The sequence below is a fragment of the Schistocerca gregaria genome, chromosome 5, assembly GCF_023897955.1.
Source record: "Schistocerca gregaria isolate iqSchGreg1 chromosome 5, iqSchGreg1.2, whole genome shotgun sequence".
Taxonomy (NCBI): domain Eukaryota; kingdom Metazoa; phylum Arthropoda; class Insecta; order Orthoptera; family Acrididae; genus Schistocerca; species Schistocerca gregaria.
In genome coordinates, this window is record NC_064924.1 from 237,561,985 (window position 1) to 237,576,998 (window position 15,014).

At 47.9% G+C, this 15,014-nt stretch overlaps 10 non-coding genes across 10 annotated transcripts; all 10 read left to right on the top strand.

The window, feature by feature from the left end:
- The first annotated feature begins 916 nt into the window (after window positions 1–916).
- On the top strand, window positions 917–1,035 carry LOC126274860 (5S ribosomal RNA). Its single transcript, XR_007550412.1, has one exon. It is a non-coding gene; the product is annotated as a 5S ribosomal RNA (ribosomal RNA).
- A 1,470-nt stretch (window positions 1,036–2,505) lies between these two features.
- Window positions 2,506–2,624, top strand: LOC126274861 (5S ribosomal RNA). Its single transcript, XR_007550413.1, has one exon. It is a non-coding gene; the product is annotated as a 5S ribosomal RNA (ribosomal RNA).
- Window positions 2,625–4,094: 1,470 nt separating this feature from the next.
- On the top strand, window positions 4,095–4,213 carry LOC126274862 (5S ribosomal RNA). The gene has a single exon (XR_007550414.1). It is a non-coding gene; the product is annotated as a 5S ribosomal RNA (ribosomal RNA).
- A 1,470-nt stretch (window positions 4,214–5,683) lies between these two features.
- Window positions 5,684–5,802, top strand: LOC126274202 (5S ribosomal RNA). Its single transcript, XR_007550029.1, has one exon. It is a non-coding gene; the product is annotated as a 5S ribosomal RNA (ribosomal RNA).
- Window positions 5,803–6,664: 862 nt separating this feature from the next.
- LOC126274864 (5S ribosomal RNA) lies at window positions 6,665–6,783 on the top strand. The gene has a single exon (XR_007550415.1). It is a non-coding gene; the product is annotated as a 5S ribosomal RNA (ribosomal RNA).
- A 1,470-nt stretch (window positions 6,784–8,253) lies between these two features.
- LOC126274024 (5S ribosomal RNA) lies at window positions 8,254–8,372 on the top strand. The gene has a single exon (XR_007549855.1). It is a non-coding gene; the product is annotated as a 5S ribosomal RNA (ribosomal RNA).
- An 862-nt stretch (window positions 8,373–9,234) lies between these two features.
- Window positions 9,235–9,353, top strand: LOC126274865 (5S ribosomal RNA). The gene has a single exon (XR_007550416.1). It is a non-coding gene; the product is annotated as a 5S ribosomal RNA (ribosomal RNA).
- Window positions 9,354–10,813: 1,460 nt separating this feature from the next.
- Window positions 10,814–10,932, top strand: LOC126274866 (5S ribosomal RNA). Its single transcript, XR_007550417.1, has one exon. It is a non-coding gene; the product is annotated as a 5S ribosomal RNA (ribosomal RNA).
- A 1,470-nt stretch (window positions 10,933–12,402) lies between these two features.
- LOC126274867 (5S ribosomal RNA) lies at window positions 12,403–12,521 on the top strand. The gene has a single exon (XR_007550418.1). It is a non-coding gene; the product is annotated as a 5S ribosomal RNA (ribosomal RNA).
- Window positions 12,522–13,991: 1,470 nt separating this feature from the next.
- Window positions 13,992–14,110, top strand: LOC126274868 (5S ribosomal RNA). The gene has a single exon (XR_007550419.1). It is a non-coding gene; the product is annotated as a 5S ribosomal RNA (ribosomal RNA).
- Window positions 14,111–15,014: the final 904 nt, after the last annotated feature.

Genomic DNA, 15,014 nt, shown 5'->3' on the forward strand with positions numbered 1-15,014 from the left:
AGTGACAGAAATGTTGTGAAAAACGTCAGGGCATATTGTTTTGTAGCAGTGCACAAGGGCAAATTTGTAAACAAAAATTTACCTTTCGTCGCTACAAGAGATATATACTTTGCCGAAAAGCCTGTGTCTTGTGTGCATGTTTTCGCACCTTTCCACGGCACGGCGCAGCACAGAGCGGCACTGGTAGCTCCGAACGCCCGCACACGGCGCCTCGGACTCGCCGGTTCGGGCCGCGCCCATCTCGCAGATGCTTCTCGTACTTGTGCTGTCATATGGACCGCGACCCGAGCGGCAGCGAGCGGCAGTCGAGCTAAGTCGGGACAAGTCGGGACGGAAGGGGACAGCCGAGAATGAACCGTGCAAATTACGCAAATATCTGGAAGCGCGACGAGTGTCAGGCAGGTGAGAACGCTTCCCTCTGTCTTCATTTCTTGCTATCTTGTCACTACCCCTGCCAGCCCTTTTTTCATGCTACCTTTCTCATGTGACAAAGATGCTTCCATACTGATTTTAAACTATCGTAAGATACGATATTAAGGAACTCAGTTTGAAAAGAGTGCGCCGAGGAAGACTTCCAAAGAGTCTCTGGAAATAACAAAACAGTATGAAGTGACAGAAATGTTGTGAAATACGTCAGGGCATATTGTTTTGTAGCAGTGCACAACGGCAAATTTGTAAACAAAAATTTACCTTTCGTCGCTACAAGAGATGGATACTTTGTCGAACAAACGAATGACAGGCGGTGCAACGAGCAGCTGTGTTGTGCGTCTGACCCACGTGGCGGCGCGCCGCACTGCGCGTCGCCTTCGAGGTGGAAGGACGTGCTTTGCGTCAAATGTGCCACCGAAAACGGCGATTGCGTGTGTTGGGAGGAGAGGCGAAGCCTTCTTCTGCCGTGCGGCTACTGTATAAGGACGCCAACGGCCATACCATGTTGAATACACCGGTTCTCGTCCGATCACCGAAGTTAAGCAACATCGGGCCCGGTTAGTACTTGGATGGGTGACCGCCTGGGAACACCGGGTGCTGTTGGCTCCCTCTCTTCTTTTAAATTTTATGTCACTACACCTGCCAGCCCTCTTTTCATGCAAACTCTCAGGTGCGACAAAGATGCTTCCACAAGCATTTTAAACTACTGTATTAAACGTAAGATGCGAAATTACAGTAATGAACTCAGTTTGAACAAGAATGCGCGGAGGAAGAGTGCTAGGATCTCGTTGAAAATAACGAAACACTGCGAATCGACAGATGTGCTCTTGAAACGCGTCAGAGAGTACTGTTTTGTAGGAGCACTAAATTCCAAAAACTAACTACATTAAAGAAAGACCTGTTCCCGTCTGACCACCGAAGAAAAGCAACAACGTCAGTATTCGGATCGGCGACCGCCTGGGAACTCTGGCTGTCTTCATTTCTTGCTTTCTTGTCACTACTCCTGCCAGCCCTTTTTTCATGCTACCTTTCTCAAGTGACAAAGATGCTTCCATACTGATTTTAAACTATCGTTAGATACGATATTAAGGAATTCAGTTTGAAAAGAGTGCGCCAAGGAAGACTTCCAAAGAGTCTCTGGAATAATAAAAACAGTATGAAGTGACAGAAATGTTGTGAAAAACGTCAGGGCATATTGTTTTGTAGCAGTGCACAAGGGCAAATTTGTAAACAAAAATTTACCTTTCGTCGCTACAAGAGATATATACTTTGCCGAAAAGCCTGTGTCTTGTGTGCATGTTTTCGCACCTTTCCACGGCACGGCGCAGCACAGAGCGGCACTGGTAGCTCCGAACGCCCGCACACGGCGCCTCGGACTCGCCGGTTCGGGCCGCGCCCATCTCGCAGATGCTTCTCGTACTTGTGCTGTCATATGGACCGCGACCCGAGCGGCAGCGAGCGGCAGTCGAGCTAAGTCGGGACAAGTCGGGACGGAAGGGGACAGCCGAGAATGAACCGTGCAAATTACGCAAATATCTGGAAGCGCGACGAGTGTCAGGCAGGTGAGAACGCTTCCCTCTGTCTTCATTTCTTGCTATCTTGTCACTACCCCTGCCAGCCCTTTTTTCATGCTACCTTTCTCATGTGACAAAGATGCTTCCATACTGATTTTAAACTATCGTAAGATACGATATTAAGGAACTCAGTTTGAAAAGAGTGCGCCGAGGAAGACTTCCAAAGAGTCTCTGGAAATAACAAAACAGTATGAAGTGACAGAAATGTTGTGAAATACGTCAGGGCATATTGTTTTGTAGCAGTGCACAACGGCAAATTTGTAAACAAAAATTTACCTTTCGTCGCTACAAGAGATGGATACTTTGTCGAACAAACGAATGACAGGCGGTGCAACGAGCAGCTGTGTTGTGCGTCTGACCCACGTGGCGGCGCGCCGCACTGCGCGTCGCCTTCGAGGTGGAAGGACGTGCTTTGCGTCAAATGTGCCACCGAAAACGGCGATTGCGTGTGTTGGGAGGAGAGGCGAAGCCTTCTTCTGCCGTGCGGCTACTGTATAAGGACGCCAACGGCCATACCATGTTGAATACACCGGTTCTCGTCCGATCACCGAAGTTAAGCAACATCGGGCCCGGTTAGTACTTGGATGGGTGACCGCCTGGGAACACCGGGTGCTGTTGGCTCCCTCTCTTCTTTTAAATTTTATGTCACTACACCTGCCAGCCCTCTTTTCATGCAAACTCTCAGGTGCGACAAAGATGCTTCCACAAGCATTTTAAACTACTGTATTAAACGTAAGATGCGAAATTACAGTAATGAACTCAGTTTGAACAAGAATGCGCGGAGGAAGAGTGCTAGGATCTCGTTGAAAATAACGAAACACTGCGAATCGACAGATGTGCTCTTGAAACGCGTCAGAGAGTACTGTTTTGTAGGAGCACTAAATTCCAAAAACTAACTACATTAAAGAAAGACCTGTTCCCGTCTGACCACCGAAGAAAAGCAACAACGTCAGTATTCGGATCGGCGACCGCCTGGGAACTCTGGCTGTCTTCATTTCTTGCTTTCTTGTCACTACTCCTGCCAGCCCTTTTTTCATGCTACCTTTCTCAAGTGACAAAGATGCTTCCATACTGATTTTAAACTATCGTTAGATACGATATTAAGGAATTCAGTTTGAAAAGAGTGCGCCAAGGAAGACTTCCAAAGAGTCTCTGGAATAATAAAAACAGTATGAAGTGACAGAAATGTTGTGAAAAACGTCAGGGCATATTGTTTTGTAGCAGTGCACAAGGGCAAATTTGTAAACAAAAATTTACCTTTCGTCGCTACAAGAGATATATACTTTGCCGAAAAGCCTGTGTCTTGTGTGCATGTTTTCGCACCTTTCCACGGCACGGCGCAGCACAGAGCGGCACTGGTAGCTCCGAACGCCCGCACACGGCGCCTCGGACTCGCCGGTTCGGGCCGCGCCCATCTCGCAGATGCTTCTCGTACTTGTGCTGTCATATGGACCGCGACCCGAGCGGCAGCGAGCGGCAGTCGAGCTAAGTCGGGACAAGTCGGGACGGAAGGGGACAGCCGAGAATGAACCGTGCAAATTACGCAAATATCTGGAAGCGCGACGAGTGTCAGGCAGGTGAGAACGCTTCCCTCTGTCTTCATTTCTTGCTATCTTGTCACTACCCCTGCCAGCCCTTTTTTCATGCTACCTTTCTCATGTGACAAAGATGCTTCCATACTGATTTTAAACTATCGTAAGATACGATATTAAGGAACTCAGTTTGAAAAGAGTGCGCCGAGGAAGACTTCCAAAGAGTCTCTGGAAATAACAAAACAGTATGAAGTGACAGAAATGTTGTGAAATACGTCAGGGCATATTGTTTTGTAGCAGTGCACAACGGCAAATTTGTAAACAAAAATTTACCTTTCGTCGCTACAAGAGATGGATACTTTGTCGAACAAACGAATGACAGGCGGTGCAACGAGCAGCTGTGTTGTGCGTCTGACCCACGTGGCGGCGCGCCGCACTGCGCGTCGCCTTCGAGGTGGAAGGACGTGCTTTGCGTCAAATGTGCCACCGAAAACGGCGATTGCGTGTGTTGGGAGGAGAGGCGAAGCCTTCTTCTGCCGTGCGGCTACTGTATAAGGACGCCAACGGCCATACCATGTTGAATACACCGGTTCTCGTCCGATCACCGAAGTTAAGCAACATCGGGCCCGGTTAGTACTTGGATGGGTGACCGCCTGGGAACACCGGGTGCTGTTGGCTCCCTCTCTTCTTTTAAATTTTATGTCACTACACCTGCCAGCCCTCTTTTCATGCAAACTCTCAGGTGCGACAAAGATGCTTCCACAAGCATTTTAAACTACTGTATTAAACGTAAGATGCGAAATTACAGTAATGAACTCAGTTTGAACAAGAATGCGCGGAGGAAGAGTGCTAGGATCTCGTTGAAAATAACGAAACACTGCGAATCGACAGATGTGCTCTTGAAACGCGTCAGAGAGTACTGTTTTGTAGGAGCACTAAATTCCAAAAACTAACTACATTAAAGAAAGACCTGTTCCCGTCTGACCACCGAAGAAAAGCAACAACGTCAGTATTCGGATCGGCGACCGCCTGGGAACTCTGGCTGTCTTCATTTCTTGCTTTCTTGTCACTACTCCTGCCAGCCCTTTTTTCATGCTACCTTTCTCAAGTGACAAAGATGCTTCCATACTGATTTTAAACTATCGTTAGATACGATATTAAGGAATTCAGTTTGAAAAGAGTGCGCCAAGGAAGACTTCCAAAGAGTCTCTGGAATAATAAAAACAGTATGAAGTGACAGAAATGTTGTGAAAAACGTCAGGGCATATTGTTTTGTAGCAGTGCACAAGGGCAAATTTGTAAACAAAAATTTACCTTTCGTCGCTACAAGAGATATATACTTTGCCGAAAAGCCTGTGTCTTGTGTGCATGTTTTCGCACCTTTCCACGGCACGGCGCAGCACAGAGCGGCACTGGTAGCTCCGAACGCCCGCACACGGCGCCTCGGACTCGCCGGTTCGGGCCGCGCCCATCTCGCAGATGCTTCTCGTACTTGTGCTGTCATATGGACCGCGACCCGAGCGGCAGCGAGCGGCAGTCGAGCTAAGTCGGGACAAGTCGGGACGGAAGGGGACAGCCGAGAATGAACCGTGCAAATTACGCAAATATCTGGAAGCGCGACGAGTGTCAGGCAGGTGAGAACGCTTCCCTCTGTCTTCATTTCTTGCTATCTTGTCACTACCCCTGCCAGCCCTTTTTTCATGCTACCTTTCTCATGTGACAAAGATGCTTCCATACTGATTTTAAACTATCGTAAGATACGATATTAAGGAACTCAGTTTGAAAAGAGTGCGCCGAGGAAGACTTCCAAAGAGTCTCTGGAAATAACAAAACAGTATGAAGTGACAGAAATGTTGTGAAATACGTCAGGGCATATTGTTTTGTAGCAGTGCACAACGGCAAATTTGTAAACAAAAATTTACCTTTCGTCGCTACAAGAGATGGATACTTTGTCGAACAAACGAATGACAGGCGGTGCAACGAGCAGCTGTGTTGTGCGTCTGACCCACGTGGCGGCGCGCCGCACTGCGCGTCGCCTTCGAGGTGGAAGGACGTGCTTTGCGTCAAATGTGCCACCGAAAACGGCGATTGCGTGTGTTGGGAGGAGAGGCGAAGCCTTCTTCTGCCGTGCGGCTACTGTATAAGGACGCCAACGGCCATACCATGTTGAATACACCGGTTCTCGTCCGATCACCGAAGTTAAACAACATCGGGCCCGGTTAGTACTTGGATGGGTGACCGCCTGGGAACACCGTGTGCTGTTGGCTCCCTCTCTTCTTCTAAATTTTGTGTCACTACACCTGCCAGCCCTCTTTTCATGCAAACTCTCAGGTGCGACAAAGATGCTTCCACAAGCATTTTAAACTACTGTATTAAACGTAAGATGCGAAATTACAGTAATGAACTCAGTTTGAACAAGAATGCGCGGAGGAAGAGTGCTAGGATCTCGTTGAAAATAACGAAACACTGCGAATCGACAGATGTGCTCTTGAAACGCGTCAGAGAGTACTGTTTTGTAGGAGCACTAAATTCCAAAAACTAACTACATTAAAGAAAGACCTGTTCCCGTCTGACCACCGAAGAAAAGCAACAACGTCAGTATTCGGATCGGCGACCGCCTGGGAACTCTGGCTGTCTTCATTTCTTGCTTTCTTGTCACTACCCCTGCCAGCCCTTTTTTCATGCTACCTTTCTCATGTGACAAAGATGCTTCCATACTGATTTTAAACTATCGTAAGATACGATATTAAGGAACTCAGTTTGAAAAGAGTGCGCCGAGGAAGACTTCCAAAGAGTCTCTGGAAATAACAAAACAGTATGAAGTGACAGAAATGTTGTGAAATACGTCAGGGCATATTGTTTTGTAGCAGTGCACAACGGCAAATTTGTAAACAAAAATTTACCTTTCGTCGCTACAAGAGATGGATACTTTGTCGAACAAACGAATGACAGGCGGTGCAACGAGCAGCTGTGTTGTGCGTCTGACCCACGTGGCGGCGCGCCGCACTGCGCGTCGCCTTCGAGGTGGAAGGACGTGCTTTGCGTCAAATGTGCCACCGAAAACGGCGATTGCGTGTGTTGGGAGGAGAGGCGAAGCCTTCTTCTGCCGTGCGGCTACTGTATAAGGACGCCAACGGCCATACCATGTTGAATACACCGGTTCTCGTCCGATCACCGAAGTTAAGCAACATCGGGCCCGGTTAGTACTTGGATGGGTGACCGCCTGGGAACACCGGGTGCTGTTGGCTCCCTCTCTTCTTTTAAATTTTATGTCACTACACCTGCCAGCCCTCTTTTCATGCAAACTCTCAGGTGCGACAAAGATGCTTCCACAAGCATTTTAAACTACTGTATTAAACGTAAGATGCGAAATTACAGTAATGAACTCAGTTTGAACAAGAATGCGCGGAGGAAGAGTGCTAGGATCTCGTTGAAAATAACGAAACACTGCGAATCGACAGATGTGCTCTTGAAACGCGTCAGAGAGTACTGTTTTGTAGGAGCACTAAATTCCAAAAACTAACTACATTAAAGAAAGACCTGTTCCCGTCTGACCACCGAAGAAAAGCAACAACGTCAGTATTCGGATCGGCGACCGCCTGGGAACTCTGGCTGTCTTCATTTCTTGCTTTCTTGTCACTACTCCTGCCAGCCCTTTTTTCATGCTACCTTTCTCAAGTGACAAAGATGCTTCCATACTGATTTTAAACTATCGTTAGATACGATATTAAGGAATTCAGTTTGAAAAGAGTGCGCCAAGGAAGACTTCCAAAGAGTCTCTGGAATAATAAAAACAGTATGAAGTGACAGAAATGTTGTGAAAAACGTCAGGGCATATTGTTTTGTAGCAGTGCACAAGGGCAAATTTGTAAACAAAAATTTACCTTTCGTCGCTACAAGAGATATATACTTTGCCGAAAAGCCTGTGTCTTGTGTGCATGTTTTCGCACCTTTCCACGGCACGGCGCAGCACAGAGCGGCACTGGTAGCTCCGAACGCCCGCACACGGCGCCTCGGACTCGCCGGTTCGGGCCGCGCCCATCTCGCAGATGCTTCTCGTACTTGTGCTGTCATATGGACCGCGACCCGAGCGGCAGCGAGCGGCAGTCGAGCTAAGTCGGGACAAGTCGGGACGGAAGGGGACAGCCGAGAATGAACCGTGCAAATTACGCAAATATCTGGAAGCGCGACGAGTGTCAGGCAGGTGAGAACGCTTCCCTCTGTCTTCATTTCTTGCTATCTTGTCACTACCCCTGCCAGCCCTTTTTTCATGCTACCTTTCTCATGTGACAAAGATGCTTCCATACTGATTTTAAACTATCGTAAGATACGATATTAAGGAACTCAGTTTGAAAAGAGTGCGCCGAGGAAGACTTCCAAAGAGTCTCTGGAAATAACAAAACAGTATGAAGTGACAGAAATGTTGTGAAATACGTCAGGGCATATTGTTTTGTAGCAGTGCACAACGGCAAATTTGTAAACAAAAATTTACCTTTCGTCGCTACAAGAGATGGATACTTTGTCGAACAAACGAATGACAGGCGGTGCAACGAGCAGCTGTGTTGTGCGTCTGACCCACGTGGCGGCGCGCCGCACTGCGCGTCGCCTTCGAGGTGGAAGGACGTGCTTTGCGTCAAATGTGCCACCGAAAACGGCGATTGCGTGTGTTGGGAGGAGAGGCGAAGCCTTCTTCTGCCGTGCGGCTACTGTATAAGGACGCCAACGGCCATACCATGTTGAATACACCGGTTCTCGTCCGATCACCGAAGTTAAGTAACATCGGGCCCGGTTAGTACTTGGATGGGTGACCGCCTGGGAACACCGGGTGCTGTTGGCTCCCTCTCTTCTTTTAAATTTTATGTCACTACACCTGCCAGCCCTCTTTTCATGCAAACTCTCAGGTGCGACAAAGATGCTTCCACAAGCATTTTAAACTACTGTATTAAACGTAAGATGCGAAATTACAGTAATGAACTCAGTTTGAACAAGAATGCGCGGAGGAAGAGTGCTAGGATCTCGTTGAAAATAACGAAACACTGCGAATCGACAGATGTGCTCTTGAAACGCGTCAGAGAGTACTGTTTTGTAGGAGCACTAAATTCCAAAAACTAACTACATTAAAGAAAGACCTGTTCCCGTCTGACCACCGAAGAAAAGCAACAACGTCAGTATTCGGATCGGCGACCGCCTGGGAACTCTGGCTGTCTTCATTTCTTGCTTTCTTGTCACTACCCCTGCCAGCCCTTTTTTCATGCTACCTTTCTCATGTGACAAAGATGCTTCCATACTGATTTTAAACTATCGTAAGATACGATATTAAGGAACTCAGTTTGAAAAGAGTGCGCCGAGGAAGACTTCCAAAGAGTCTCTGGAAATAACAAAACAGTATGAAGTGACAGAAATGTTGTGAAATACGTCAGGGCATATTGTTTTGTAGCAGTGCACAAGGGCAAATTTGTAAACAAAAATTTACCTTTCGTCGCTACAAGAGATGGATACTTTGTCGAACAAACGAATGACAGGCGGTGCAACGAGCAGCTGTGTTGTGCGTCTGACCCACGTGGCGGCGCGCCGCACTGCGCGTCGCCTTCGAGGTGGAAGGACGTGCTTTGCGTCAAATGTGCCACCGAAAACGGCGATTGCGTGTGTTGGGAGGAGAGGCGAAGCCTTCTTCTGCCGTGCGGCTACTGTATAAGGACGCCAACGGCCATACCATGTTGAATACACCGGTTCTCGTCCGATCACCGAAGTTAAGCAACATCGGGCCCGGTTAGTACTTGGATGGGTGACCGCCTGGGAACACCGGGTGCTGTTGGCTCCCTCTCTTCTTTTAAATTTTATGTCACTACACCTGCCAGCCCTCTTTTCATGCAAACTCTCAGGTGCGACAAAGATGCTTCCACAAGCATTTTAAACTACTGTATTAAACGTAAGATGCGAAATTACAGTAATGAACTCAGTTTGAACAAGAATGCGCGGAGGAAGAGTGCTAGGATCTCGTTGAAAATAACGAAACACTGCGAATCGACAGATGTGCTCTTGAAACGCGTCAGAGAGTACTGTTTTGTAGGAGCACTAAATTCCAAAAACTAACTACATTAAAGAAAGACCTGTTCCCGTCTGACCACCGAAGAAAAGCAACAACGTCAGTATTCGGATCGGCGACCGCCTGGGAACTCTGGCTGTCTTCATTTCTTGCTTTCTTGTCACTACTCCTGCCAGCCCTTTTTTCATGCTACCTTTCTCAAGTGACAAAGATGCTTCCATACTGATTTTAAACTATCGTTAGATACGATATTAAGGAATTCAGTTTGAAAAGAGTGCGCCAAGGAAGACTTCCAAAGAGTCTCTGGAATAATAAAAACAGTATGAAGTGACAGAAATGTTGTGAAAAACGTCAGGGCATATTGTTTTGTAGCAGTGCACAAGGGCAAATTTGTAAACAAAAATTTACCTTTCGTCGCTACAAGAGATATATACTTTGCCGAAAAGCCTGTGTCTTGTGTGCATGTTTTCGCACCTTTCCACGGCACGGCGCAGCACAGAGCGGCACTGGTAGCTCCGAACGCCCGCACACGGCGCCTCGGACTCGCCGGTTCGGGCCGCGCCCATCTCGCAGATGCTTCTCGTACTTGTGCTGTCATATGGACCGCGACCCGAGCGGCAGCGAGCGGCAGTCGAGCTAAGTCGGGACGGAAGGGGACAGCCGAGAATGAACCGTGCAAATTACGCAAATATCTGGAAGCGCGACGAGTGTCAGGCAGTTGAGAACGCTTCCCTCTGTCTTCATTTCTTGCTATCTTGTCACTACCCCTGCCAGCCCTTTTTTCATGCTACCTTTCTCATGTGACAAAGATGCTTCCATACTGATTTTAAACTATCGTAAGATACGATATTAAGGAACTCAGTTTGAAAAGAGTGCGCCGAGGAAGACTTCCAAAGAGTCTCTGGAAATAACAAAACAGTATGAAGTGACAGAAATGTTGTGAAATACGTCAGGGCATATTGTTTTGTAGCAGTGCACAACGGCAAATTTGTAAACAAAAATTTACCTTTCGTCGCTACAAGAGATGGATACTTTGTCGAACAAACGAATGACAGGCGGTGCAACGAGCAGCTGTGTTGTGCGTCTGACCCACGTGGCGGCGCGCCGCACTGCGCGTCGCCTTCGAGGTGGAAGGACGTGCTTTGCGTCAAATGTGCCACCGAAAACGGCGATTGCGTGTGTTGGGAGGAGAGGCGAAGCCTTCTTCTGCCGTGCGGCTACTGTATAAGGACGCCAACGGCCATACCATGTTGAATACACCGGTTCTCGTCCGATCACCGAAGTTAAGCAACATCGGGCCCGGTTAGTACTTGGATGGGTGACCGCCTGGGAACACCGGGTGCTGTTGGCTCCCTCTCTTCTTTTAAGTTTTATGTCACTACACCTGCCAGCCCTCTTTTCATGCAAACTCTCAGGTGCGACAAAGATGCTTCCACAAGCATTTTAAACTACTGTATTAAACGTAAGATGCGAAATTACAGTAATGAACTCAGTTTGAACAAGAATGCGCGGAGGAAGAGTGCTAGGATCTCGTTGAAAATAACGAAACACTGCGAATCGACAGATGTGCTCTTGAAACACGTCAGAGAGTACTGTTTTGTAGGAGCACTAAATTCCAAAAACTAACTACATTAAAGAAAGACCTGTTCCCGTCTGACCACCGAAGAAAAGCAACAACGTCAGTATTCGGATCGGCGACCGCCTGGGAACTCTGGCTGTCTTCATTTCTTGCTTTCTTGTCACTACTCCTGCCAGCCCTTTTTTCATGCTACCTTTCTCAAGTGACAAAGATGCTTCCATACTGATTTTAAACTATCGTTAGATACGATATTAAGGAATTCAGTTTGAAAAGAGTGCGCCAAGGAAGACTTCCAAAGAGTCTCTGGAATAATAAAAACAGTATGAAGTGACAGAAATGTTGTGAAAAACGTCAGGGCATATTGTTTTGTAGCAGTGCACAAGGGCAAATTTGTAAACAAAAATTTACCTTTCGTCGCTACAAGAGATATATACTTTGCCGAAAAGCCTGTGTCTTGTGTGCATGTTTTCGCACCTTTCCACGGCACGGCGCAGCACAGAGCGGCACTGGTAGCTCCGAACGCCCGCACACGGCGCCTCGGACTCGCCGGTTCGGGCCGCGCCCATCTCGCAGATGCTTCTCGTACTTGTGCTGTCATATGGACCGCGACCCGAGCGGCAGCGGGCGGCAGTCGAGCTAAGTCGGGACAAGTCGGGACGGAAGGGGACAGCCGAGAATGAACCGTGCAAATTACGCAAATATCTGGAAGCGCGACGAGTGTCAGGCAGGTGAGAACGCTTCCCTCTGTCTTCATTTCTTGCTATCTTGTCACTACCCCTGCCAGCCCTTTTTTCATGCTACCTTTCTCATGTGACAAAGATGCTTCCATACTGATTTTAAACTATCGTAAGATACGATATTAAGGAACTCAGTTTGAAAAGAGTGCGCCGAGGAAGACTTCCAAAGAGTCTCTGGAAATAACAAAACAGTATGAAGTGACAGAAATGTTGTGAAATACGTCAGGGCATATTGTTTTGTAGTAGTGCACAACGGCAAATTTGTAAACAAAAATTTACCTTTCGTCGCTACAAGAGATGGATACTTTGTCGAACAAACGAATGACAGGCGGTGCAACGAGCAGCTGTGTTGTGCGTCTGACCCACGTGGCGGCGCGCCGCACTGCGCGTCGCCTTCGAGGTGGAAGGACGTGCTTTGCGTCAAATGTGCCACCGAAAACGGCGATTGCGTGTGTTGGGAGGAGAGGCGAAGCCTTCTTCTGCCGTGCGGCTACTGTATAAGGACGCCAACGGCCATACCATGTTGAATACACCGGTTCTCGTCCGATCACCGAAGTTAAGCAACATCGGGCCCGGTTAGTACTTGGATGGGTGACCGCCTGGGAACACCGGGTGCTGTTGGCTCCCTCTCTTCTTTTAAATTTTATGTCACTACACCTGCCAGCCCTCTTTTCATGCAAACTCTCAGGTGCGACAAAGATGCTTCCACAAGCATTTTAAACTACTGTATTAAACGTAAGATGCGAAATTACAGTAATGAACTCAGTTTGAACAAGAATGCGCGGAGGAAGAGTGCTAGGATCTCGTTGAAAATAACGAAACACTGCGAATCGACAGATGTGCTCTTGAAACGCGTCAGAGAGTACTGTTTTGTAGGAGCACTAAATTCCAAAAACTAACTACATTAAAGAAAGACCTGTTCCCGTCTGACCACCGAAGAAAAGCAACAACGTCAGTATTCGGATCGGCGACCGCCTGGGAACTCTGGCTGTCTTCATTTCTTGCTTTCTTGTCACTACTCCTGCCAGCCCTTTTTTCATGCTACCTTTCTCAAGTGACAAAGATGCTTCCATACTGATTTTAAACTATCGTTAGATACGATATTAAGGAATTCAGTTTGAAAAGAGTGCGCCAAGGAAGACTTCCAAAGAGTCTCTGGAATAATAAAAACAGTATGAAGTGACAGAAATGTTGTGAAAAACGTCAGGGCATATTGTTTTGTAGCAGTGCACAAGGGCAAATTTGTAAACAAAAATTTACCTTTCGTCGCTACAAGAGATATATACTTTGCCGAAAAGCCTGTGTCTTGTGTGCATGTTTTCGCACCTTTCCACGGCACGGCGCAGCACAGAGCGGCACTGGTAGCTCCGAACGCCCGCACACGGCGCCTCGGACTCGCCGGTTCGGGCCGCGCCCATCTCGCAGATGCTTCTCGTACTTGTGCTGTCATATGGACCGCGACCCGAGCGGCAGCGAGCGGCAGTCGAGCTAAGTCGGGACAAGTCGGGACGGAAGGGGACAGCCGAGAATGAACCGTGCAAATTACGCAAATATCTGGAAGCGCGACGAGTGTCAGGCAGGTGAGAACGCTTCCCTCTGTCTTCATTTCTTGCTATCTTGTCACTACCCCTGCCAGCCCTTTTTTCATGCTACCTTTCTCATGTGACAAAGATGCTTCCATACTGATTTTAAACTATCGTAAGATACGATATTAAGGAACTCAGTTTGAAAAGAGTGCGCCGAGGAAGACTTCCAAAGAGTCTCTGGAAATAACAAAACAGTATGAAGTGACAGAAATGTTGTGAAATACGTCAGGGCATATTGTTTTGTAGCAGTGCACAACGGCAAATTTGTAAACAAAAATTTACCTTTCGTCGCTACAAGAGATGGATACTTTGTCGAACAAACGAATGACAGGCGGTGCAACGAGCAGCTGTGTTGTGCGTCTGACCCACGTGGCGGCGCGCCGCACTGCGCGTCGCCTTCGAGGTGGAAGGACGTGCTTTGCGTCAAATGTGCCACCGAAAACGGCGATTGCGTGTGTTGGGAGGAGAGGCGAAGCCTTCTTCTGCCGTGCGGCTAGTGTATAAGGACGCCAACGGCCATACCATGTTGAATACACCGGTTCTCGTCCGATCACCGAAGTTAAGCAACATCGGGCCCGGTTAGTACTTGGATGGGTGACCGCCTGGGAACACCGGGTGCTGTTGGCTCCCTCTCTTCTTTTAAATTTTATGTCACTACACCTGCCAGCCCTCTTTTCATGCAAACTCTCAGGTGCGACAAAGATGCTTCCACAAGCATTTTAAACTACTGTATTAAACGTAAGATGCGAAATTACAGTAATGAACTCAGTTTGAACAAGAATGCGCGGAGGAAGAGTGCTAGGATCTCGTTGAAAATAACGAAACACTGCGAATCGACAGATGTGCTCTTGAAACGCGTCAGAGAGTACTGTTTTGTAGGAGCACTAAATTCCAAAAACTAACTACATTAAAGAAAGACCTGTTCCCGTCTGACCACCGAAGAAAAGCAACAACGTCAGTATTCGGATCGGCGACCGCCTGGGAACTCTGGCTGTCTTCATTTCTTGCTTTCTTGTCACTACTCCTGCCAGCCCTTTTTTCATGCTACCTTTCTCAAGTGACAAAGATGCTTCCATACTGATTTTAAACTATCGTTAGATACGAGATTAAGGAATTCAGTTTGAAAAGAGTGCGCCAAGGAAGACTTCCAAAGAGTCTCTGGAATAATAAAAACAGTATGAAGTGACAGAAATGTTGTGAAAAACGTCAGGGCATATTGTTTTGTAGCAGTGCACAAGGGCAAATTTGTAAACAAAAATTTACCTTTCGTCGCTACAAGAGATATATACTTTGCCGAAAAGCCTGTGTCTTGTGTGCATGTTTTCGCACCTTTCCACGGCATGGCGCAGCACAGAGCGGCACTGGTAGCTCCGAACGCCCGCACACGGCGCCTCGGACTCGCCGGTTCGGGCCGCGCCCATCTCGCAGATGCTTCTCGTACTTGTGCTGTCATATGGACCGCGACCCGAGCGGCAGCGAGCGGCAGTCGAGCTAAGTCGGGACAAGTCGGGACGGAAGGGGACAGCCGAGA